At 39.8% G+C, this 9,635-nt stretch overlaps 1 pseudogene; it reads right to left on the bottom strand.

Moving 5' to 3' along the window:
* Positions 1 to 553: 553 nt before the first annotated feature.
* LOC114472716 (uncharacterized) lies at positions 554 to 671 on the bottom strand (annotated as a pseudogene).
* Between the last annotated feature and the right edge of the window lie 8,964 nt (positions 672 to 9,635).

Raw genomic sequence — 9,635 nt, 5'->3', positions numbered from 1 at the left:
GGAGTTGAAAGTTTAAAATGTCACATTTCTCAGATCACACTTTGAATTCTCCAAACCATGGCTGCCACTTCATTTTTACTGTACTGTCTTTATTATATATGATGTATATTCATTCTACCATTGTCCTGTCTTATATGTAATATTTAATTATACAGATTGTTTTATATATATATATATATATATATATATATATATATATAAACAGCTGTTAGACCATTTTTCAGTGTGTGTATATAAAACTTGTATCATTATGTCAGCTATTATTATATGTATTTTGTTAATAATAATAATGCATCAATTTTATATAGCGCTTTATCATCGACACTCAAAGACGCTTTACAGAATTAAGGCATTATTCTTTCACTCCACATTTAGTGATGGCAAACTACTATTGTAGCCACAGCTGCCCTGGGGCAGACTGACGGAAGCCATAGTGCGCCATCGGACCCTCCGACCACCACCAACACTCACTCACACACGACATTCATACTAATGTAGGTGAAGTGCCTTGCCCAAGGACACAATGACAGATACCACTGCAGCGACTGCCACCCCACTGTGGCACCTGGAATTCTCAGTGGTCTCCCATCCAACTACTAACCAGACCCAGACCTGCTTAGCTTCCAAGATCTAACGGGATCGGGCAATGACAGGCTGGTATGGCCATATCATGGATATATTCTGACTTTTTTCTTACTTTATATCTATTTTTATACATGTGTGTATATATATATATATATATATATATATATATATATATATTTATCTTATGTTTTTTTGTTTATTATTACTCCCACAAATCACACACACACACACACACACACCCCTGGATCTATGCTGTCGGGTTGTCTGTTCCTGTGTATTGTCTTGTATGTTGCAAAGCAAAATGTAAAAAAAAAAAAAGAAGAATTTTCCAAACCACTCGTACAACCTCCAACTCATGGTGTCACATGTTCAGATCCCATCAGCACTTTCTCAATGCTTTCAGCTTTGATCAAATGCTTTTTTACGTCTGCTGTTTCAAACATTTCCTTTTTGCTCATATTGGTTCTTACTGGTTCACTCTGGAATAATCTGAGCCCCAAAATATTTAGAGGCTCCTTCATCACATCAGTCATTACATGAAAAACACTTTCAATTGTTATCACAACATTTCAAACAGATTTGATGAATTTTCTCTTTGTGTTTCTGAGATTCTTCTGATTGGATAAATGTCTGGATTTATTGCTAATGAAGGGAAATGTTGGAAGCTTTAGTTCAACCAATCATCTTCAAGCTCTCTCAAATGGCTTCACATTTTGTTTCCTGTGAAATTTCATGTATATCTATAGGAAGAGCAAAGCACAATGTTCCCATTAGTGAGATGGAAAACAATCAGAATATAAGGCTGATCAGCCTGAGAGAAGAGGAAGAGTCAGACAGTGAGGAAGAGGAATGAGAGCCCACGTTTCTCAACATGTTTCTGATGTCAGTAGAGATACAATTGTACAAATTGTTGTGACTTCAGACCTTTGCTTTTCAGTCAGAGCTGTTTGTAAATGTTTCATCTAAGCTTTACACGACCAGGTTTTTGGGCTGATCAGTGTGTTTAAAAAACAATCACCGATGGCCAATCACATGAATTAGGGTGTTTTTTTAGGTCTAGGTTTCACTCTGTAGTGGATCAAACTGTTTACGTTGGACATAGTATGAAAATAGTTGAATCACTGTGACCAACGTGGACAGAAGTCTGCGTCTGTCAGAGTTTTAATAGCGTGCAGCAGCAGCTGAGTAATCACAGCTGTTGCTGCACTAGTCCGTATGGCTTCAAATGTAACCAAGTCCATATTTCTAGAGCAATATAATGTTTCACCTTATGGGGGCGCTGCACTTATTCCAGGGTTAGAAGCACATAAGAGGAAAAGCACTTACGCACACCGGAGAATGCGCGCAAGGGCAGATTTGAATGGGAACACCCACATTTCAGGGCTGCTCCACCCACAGTGCGTAACTGAGATGAAGGCGCGCAGTGACTGACTTAAGTACAGGGGGAGAATAGCGCACGGCCAAAAACATTTTGGACTTACGCGCATTGGAGAACAGAGCTCATAAAGAACGCTACGTCACCAAAAGTCTATTCCATGTTTTCCCTGTGACCCTGCCTGCAGTCACTTTGGCAGCAGGTGTATAGCAGAACGTGATAAAACAGCATTAAGAATAACGTGACGGATGAAGAATGGACATTAGAAAGTTTTTCAAGAAAGTAAGTATTGATCACTGCTGGTAGTAACAGTTAGTTAGCTCTAGCCCCAGCTAACGGCCAAAAGTCTCATGTAATTAACAAACCAAATGGTCCGTGTTAGAAAAATAAAACCTGGCTTGCACATTATAGACAAAGTTACAACGCAGCTACTTAGCTAGCTAGTTAGCCTGTAGTGCATTGTGAAGGTCCTGGTTGTTTATAGGGTTAAGTGGGTTTTTTTTTTTTTGAGGTGACTTCATTCTGGAAAATTCTGGAAGTAGATTTGTGTCTTTATTCAGTAAGAAAAGAAAAAACAAATATTTGAAACCCAAAGAATTGCATTTGAACACTTTTTTTTTTCCTTGATTGAAAATGTTTTTTTTGAATAAAGACACAAATGTACTACCCATAATATGGCTCAAATACAAAAACGATTACGTTTTCAATCAAAGTAAAAAGTGTTCAACTGCAATTACTTGGGTCTCAAGTATTGAACACTTTTGTTTAATTGAATAATAAAGACACAAATCTACCTCCATAGAGCATCAGCTTTGTTTCTCACTTTACGCATTGATGAGCTCAGGAGCTGAGTTCATTCACATATGATTATCATCAGTGGATAATAATAAAAAAAAATTCCCCCGTGACCCTGAAATAGGACAAAGCAGGTCAGAAAACGGATGGATGGATAATAATAATACATTAATAATATTCACTCCACCCTCCTATTGACCTGTAGGAGTCAGGGCAGAGGAGCACAGAGAGTAAAAGGAGAGACACCTTTACTGGAAAGGTGAGTAGGAGAGTAATGACTAGAAAGCAGAGAAAGGCCTGAACCAGATATTACTTTCATTTGATTAACATTTTTCAGGGCTTGAAATTACAAACATTTGTGTCCAATTTTGATCCGTGCGACTTCAAATTATTTGGGAACAAACAATTATTGTGTTGTGAACAAAAGTCATGGCATTAGCCTCCATGTTTAGTGCACTGCGTCGGCTGCATTCCTGGCTGCGTCAAACAATGCGACAGAAAAAACTTCACAGTCTTGCAGTCATGTCTGTCAGAAAAGACGAGCTTCAGCAACTCAGTCACAACAGAGTGATTGACAGATTCACTGCCCCTAAAAAACCTGACGGCATTCTTTCATCTACAAAGTAACTTTCAATTGTAGCCATTTTTTTTATTAATGCTGTTAAAATACTGTTACTGTGTTTGTTGTTGTTCTTCTCGATTAAAAAAAACAGACTGAAATTATAATGAATAATTTCTCAGTATTTGTTAGTCATTTGTAAAGTTTTGTGCTTGTGTGCAATATTCGCTCACATTCTTTGCATCTACTGTCCTTAAAACCTAGTGACGCCCCCACGGCTGAGCCCATCACATTAATTGCATAAAATGCAAAATTTCGGCCGATCCGATATAGTCGATCAGATCGGTGTAAAGCCGAGTTGTACGTCACTTTGGAAAAACGCGTGAAAATCTGAAAAATACATGTGAAAATTGTGGATCTATTTGTAAATATTTTTGAGACAAATCTCTCCTCATAGTCTAAAGCCTGATATATGCTACTGCACCAGGACTTGACGTGACGCAGAGGTGGGCCAGCTGTTAATTTTATTGTTTTTTTAGAGACTCTGACATGAATGCACATATTACTCTGTAGTTACTGTCCCGAGCAGCGGCTGCTGCTGTCGGCTCATCTCCACCACAAGCACACTCAGATCTCTGTGATCTCAGCCTCATTCAAAAATGTATAATTAACTCACCTTGAATAAGCTTCTCTTATCTTTACACGCGATTTATCCTGTCTGTTCTCGCTCTGTCTGAAACAGGTTTGTGTGTGCGGTGATGCAAATCAAAAGCGATCCGTTCCTTCTAAGTGTTTGTGACTTTATTCTGTTGCTTCTCCACCTTGGTCTGCCTTTTTCCGCTTGATTTTTTGTGTTACTGTTGTGCCTAACGCCGTTATGGGGACTTCTGCTGAAACGTCCGCAAGCACGTTTACTACCGATGGTCCCTGAACGCGCCTGACTTCAGTCGAGCAGCCAATAAAAAAGCCTAAAACAGCTCATGGAGCACACGTTTGTAGAAAGATCTCTGATTGGTTGACATCCAGATTTCTTGGAGTGTCACACTCCTGGATTTATAAACTTCATCTACAAGGCCAGGAGAAGGAAACGATATTCGCTGTCCACTCAGAACACTTTGGACAATAACTGAAGCAAACTCTCACATTAATGTTGGAACATTGTATGCTGCAGATTGCCTGACTGGGTGTGCCACAAACTTGTGATTATTACTGTGCTGCTATGGCTTACAAATACAAACCCTTAACCGTGTGTGTGAGTGTTTGTGTGTTGTGTGACCTCTGCCCTGTGTCCATCTGCAGCCCTCAGAGAAGCGTGGAGTTCTTATTGTCACCAAGATAACAGAAAGGACAGAGAGTGAGGTAGGAGTTTCTTTCAAACCTGCTACACTTTCCACTTCTGATCCTCACTGACTCATTCTGTTGTTTGTTGTGACAAATAGGAAAAACTGGTCCTCGTCCTGGACTGTGTTGCAAAGTTTTTCATCATTTTTGCAAAAGGCCACGAGGGAAGCACTAGCTGGGTGTGTATCCCATAATATCTCGCTTTCTAACACTACTGTATATACACTGTATGGCCACAAGTATACGCTCGCCTCCCTTACGCATATGAACTTGAGTGACATCCCATTCTGAAACCATTTTTCATGTGGCGTTATGTGGGTGAGCGGTTTGCTGATGTCAATGTTGTGGATGGAATGGTCCATGGTGGCGGTGGGGTTACGGTATGGACAGGCGTACGTTATGGACAACTAACACAGGTGCATTTTATTGATGGCATTTTGAATGCACAGAAATACCATGGCGAGATCCTGAGGCCCATTGTTGTGCCATTCATCCACAACCATTACCTCATGTTGCAGCATGATAATGCACGGCCCCACGTTGCAAAGATCTGCACACAATTCCTAGAAGCTGAAAACATCCCAGTTGTTGAATGGCCAGCACACTCACCAGACATGTCACCCATTGAGCATGTTTGGGATGCTCTGGATCGGCGTATATGACAGCGTGTTCCAGGTCCTGCCAATATTCAGCAACTTCACACAGCCATTGAAGAGGAGTGGACCAACATTCCACAGACCACAATCAACAACCTGATCAACTTTATGCCAAGCAAATGTGTTGCACTGCATGAAGCAAGAGGTGGTCACATTAGATACTGACTAGATCCCCCAATAAAGCCAAACTGCACATTTCTGGGTGGCCTTTTATTGTGGCCATCCTGAGGCACACCTGTGCAATAATCATGGTGTCTAATAAGTGTTATGGCAATTATTATATTCATCATCATATCGTCAAATGTGTGTTCAGGTGTACAATTTGTCATGTCTTAATACATGATGACTGCATTACTCTTTGCACTTTTGAACAGCTGAGTCATGTTAGATTAAACAGTACAGATTGTATTGTATCCACAGTGCAACTCACTGTGTCTGCTGAAGGCCAAACTCAAACTCACATGCAGATATAGACGGACACACACACTATCAAGGACAGATAACATTGGCGCCCAACCTTCCTCATAATATACACATCTTCATCATCCTCCAACATTTACACTGTTGGGAGCATCTGACTCCCTCCTTTTCTTTCTTTCAAGGTTGGGACCTTTTCTCATATCTGTATAAAGCTAAAACTGTGAAACTGTTGGGGAGTCATGAATATCCTGAGCTGGACACAGGACCTTTTGAACCATCCTGTTTAGTACCTGCTTACTCCAAACAGGATGGAACACTTCTTCTTTTTTACTCCTTTTTTATTTAGTTTTATAATAAATCTTTTTTTATAAAATCATCAATGCTTCGACTGGACTCCATCATTCAACCAGAGCATAAATCATGTCTCCAAATGAGGTCAACCGCAAATTTGCCGTGACATCAGTATCTTGATATGCTACACCTGTGAGGTGGGATGGATTATGTCTGCAAAGGACAAGGGCTCACTAACACAGATTTAGACACATTTGTGAACATTTGAGAGAAATAGGTCTTTTGTGTTTATAGAAAATGTTTTAGATCTTTGAATTCAGCTCATGAAAAATGGGAGCAAGTTTTGCGTTTAAATTTTTGTTCAGTGTAGAATTTTTTTTGTTATTTTTTGATAATGGGATTTTTTATGCTCTAGAGGCCATTTTTTGACATATCTTACTATTAAAAATTGACATTTTTTTTTGTTGATGCAGATTTTACAGCGTCGACCCCTAACAGAACCACAGCAGAGCCCCCCTGTATTAATTAATAATACAGTAGGTATTAGGTCTGTGTGTACGTCTGAAAGCATGTTTATCACTGTACTCATCAGTGAGTTAGTGACACACACTTTGAAATAGTTTTTTCTGCTGATTAGTGTTTATTCTGAACAGTAAACCTCTTTAATTTATAATCAACTATGTAATTTGGATTACTGTAATTGGACATTTCTTAACTTGTAAGGACTCTTTCAAACACAATGTTTTTATTTATTTTATTTTATTGACTTGATTTAAGTAAAATGAATTCTTTGTTTAAACCTCAACCACCTGCAGGCAGGTTAGCAACAGCTTTTTAAAGATACTTATTTACACTCTTTATTCACTATTAATGTTTTGTTCAAGACAACTTACACTTTAACTTTGTGATGGGAACCACTGTTTTTATTCACAGGGAGCAAACATTATGTCAGGAACAGAATCCATCACAACACTTAACAATGGTGGTAGTCATAGAAGGGTTCTGTGACCAAATCTTTGGCCCAATTCAGAACCAATTCGGTTCTGTGGCCGAAGTCTGAGTTTACTCCCTAAAGTCAGTTCCAGTAGCTGAAGCCGGAGTCTTTAATATAAACTGTAATTCTACTGCCTTGTCCTAGAGCCTTAGCACTGACCTCCTTCAAGCTCATTGTCTGCCTCTAACTCATACTCGGGTTCACTCGCGTCCCAGCATGAAAAGTAAACCTTTTCCAAATGCACTTCTTCAGAAATCAAACTTCCTTGAGCTTCGGCCTCTTGTGACATCACAGATAGGTTACTGGCATTTCCACCAACCCAAAATCGGATGCTGGGCAAGTGTGAAAATAACAATGTTTAATTAAAGATGATGGACCAACTTGTGTTGCTCCTTGGTATTCACGCTGCTCCCACTGCTGGTGCAAATGCCATTATTGATCATGAAATCTTTGTCCTAAACATTTTGTGGCTTAGGGGCTAGATTTCCGGTGGCTTACCGCCAATTCTGGACTGGCGTGGCATAACATATATATTTGGGACAATGCATCATCACAAAAAATTTAGGTGCTTTGATGCATACAATCAAACCAAAATGGCAATACTTAATAATATAGTAGCGATAAACGGCCCTCGCCTTTGCCGCGCCGCCTTTGTTGCGCCGCCTTTGCCGCCACGTCTTTTTCTGACCCGCCTTCACCGCGCCGCTTTGCCGTGCCGCCTTTGCTGCGCTGCTCTCACTGCGGTGCCTCTAGTTCATACAAAGACATAATATAACAGTGAATTTTATACTATCAATGCATTATTACTGATTTGTTTAGACAGAAATGTACTATTGAATTATAAACTTAGATATATTTATGATTTTTGTTGTTGTACTAACAAATCCAAGAATATTGCTGGAGTAGTAGTAGTAGTGGGAATAGTATTAGTAGTAGTAGTAGTAGTAGTAGTAGTTGTAGTTGTAGTAGTACTAGTAGTGTAGTAGTAGTAGTAGTAGTAATAGTTGTAGTAGTACTAGTAGTAATAGTACTAGTAGTAGTTGTAGTTGTAGTAGTAGTAGTAGTAGTAGTACTAGTAGTAATAGTACTAGTAGTAGTAGTAGTAGTACTAGTAGTACTAGTAGTACTAGTAGTAGTAGTAGTAGTCGTAGTAATAGTAGTAGTTGTAGTAGTAGTAGTAGTAGTAGTAGTAGTTGTAGTACTAGTAGTAGTAGTAGTAGTAGTAGTAGTTGTAGTAGTAGTAGTAGTAGTTGTAGTAGTACTAGTAGTAGTAGTAGTAGTTGTAGTAGTACTAGTAGTAGTAGTAGTAGTAGTAGTAGGAGTACCACTTCTCTAGATGATCTCCAGTGATTTTAAGCCCGTCAGTGAAACGCCCTAGGAGGAGTGCATTAAAATTCGTTTGCCCCATATTAAATTTTCTTCACTCTGTAGGGGGCGCTAACGTGCCAATGTCCGTTTTTCCACATTTGACGCAAATCGGAGTTCATATGTGCAAATGGGAGTTCATATGTGCAAATCGGAGTTCATATGTGCAAATGGGAGTTCATATGTGCAAATCGGAGTTCATATGTGCAAATGGGAGCATTTTCCAAAAATTAAATATTTTGTCATTTTTGCCCAATATTCATGGCTCAGCCCTGCAAACACCGTAAAAGTTATCTTTAGATGATCTCCAACGATTTTGAACCCCGTCAGTGAAACGTCCTAGGAGAAATGCCTTAAAATACAACGTGAGCGAAAAATGTAATTTTGCAATTTTTAATTTTCAATTCAAGATTCTGGACTTTCTGTGTATTTTTTGGCGTGGTCTTAATACATTTTTTTACTTGTCTTGTCATGGTCTATTTCTGTGTCAATTTTCATGATTCTACGATGAAATTTCTTTTTTGGCAATTCTAATCTCGTAATGCATTTTTGGCGTACTTGGGGGCGCTGGCACGTCAAATTTTTGCATTTTTAAAATTGGAAATAGCCAGAAATTAGAGAAGCACGTGATTGAATTTTGTTTAAATTGTTCAGACTCTACATAATGGTTCAGTGGGTGAAAAATAGGTGAGTTGGTTCTGACACCTGGAAACGAAGAAAGAAAGAAAGAAAGAAAGAAAGAAAGAAAGAAAGAAAAATAATCCAACCCAATAACAATGTTTCCCCCTTTTAGAGTACCATGAACTACACATTTTCGGAAAACACAGGGGCATGCCTACGACATGACAAGGGTCCCTGATCACTGACAGGCCTAATTAGGAATGGGGGCTTCCGTGGAAGACAGAGGTGGAGGGCCTCATCGTCCTGCTTCACAGCACCGTTGCGTGGACGCCATTGCAGAGCCAAAAATCCCCTCTGGGACTACGGGCATGTCCAGGATGTCGCTCTTCTCTCCGTCAGAGAGGCTAGCGAGGTCGAGCAACCGTGCTCTTTCCTGAAGCACCATAGTGCCCATAGCTCTCCCCGTGGCCTGGACTGCACATCGCTGGATGTGGTGACATATGTCCATGACGACCGACATCTCCTCAAACTTGGCTGGGTTCTGAGTCAGCCCAAAGTCCTCGTATAGCTCCATCTGGTAGGCCGTCAGCAGGGATAGGGCATTGAGCGCTCTTGTTCACCTTGTCAGTCAGG

Source organism: Gouania willdenowi, chromosome 11, assembly GCF_900634775.1.
Source record: "Gouania willdenowi chromosome 11, fGouWil2.1, whole genome shotgun sequence".
NCBI classification, from domain to species: Eukaryota; Metazoa; Chordata; class Actinopteri; order Blenniiformes; family Gobiesocidae; genus Gouania; species Gouania willdenowi.
The sequence above is the reverse complement of the archived record's forward strand: the minus strand, read 5'-3'. Positions and strand labels throughout refer to the sequence as shown.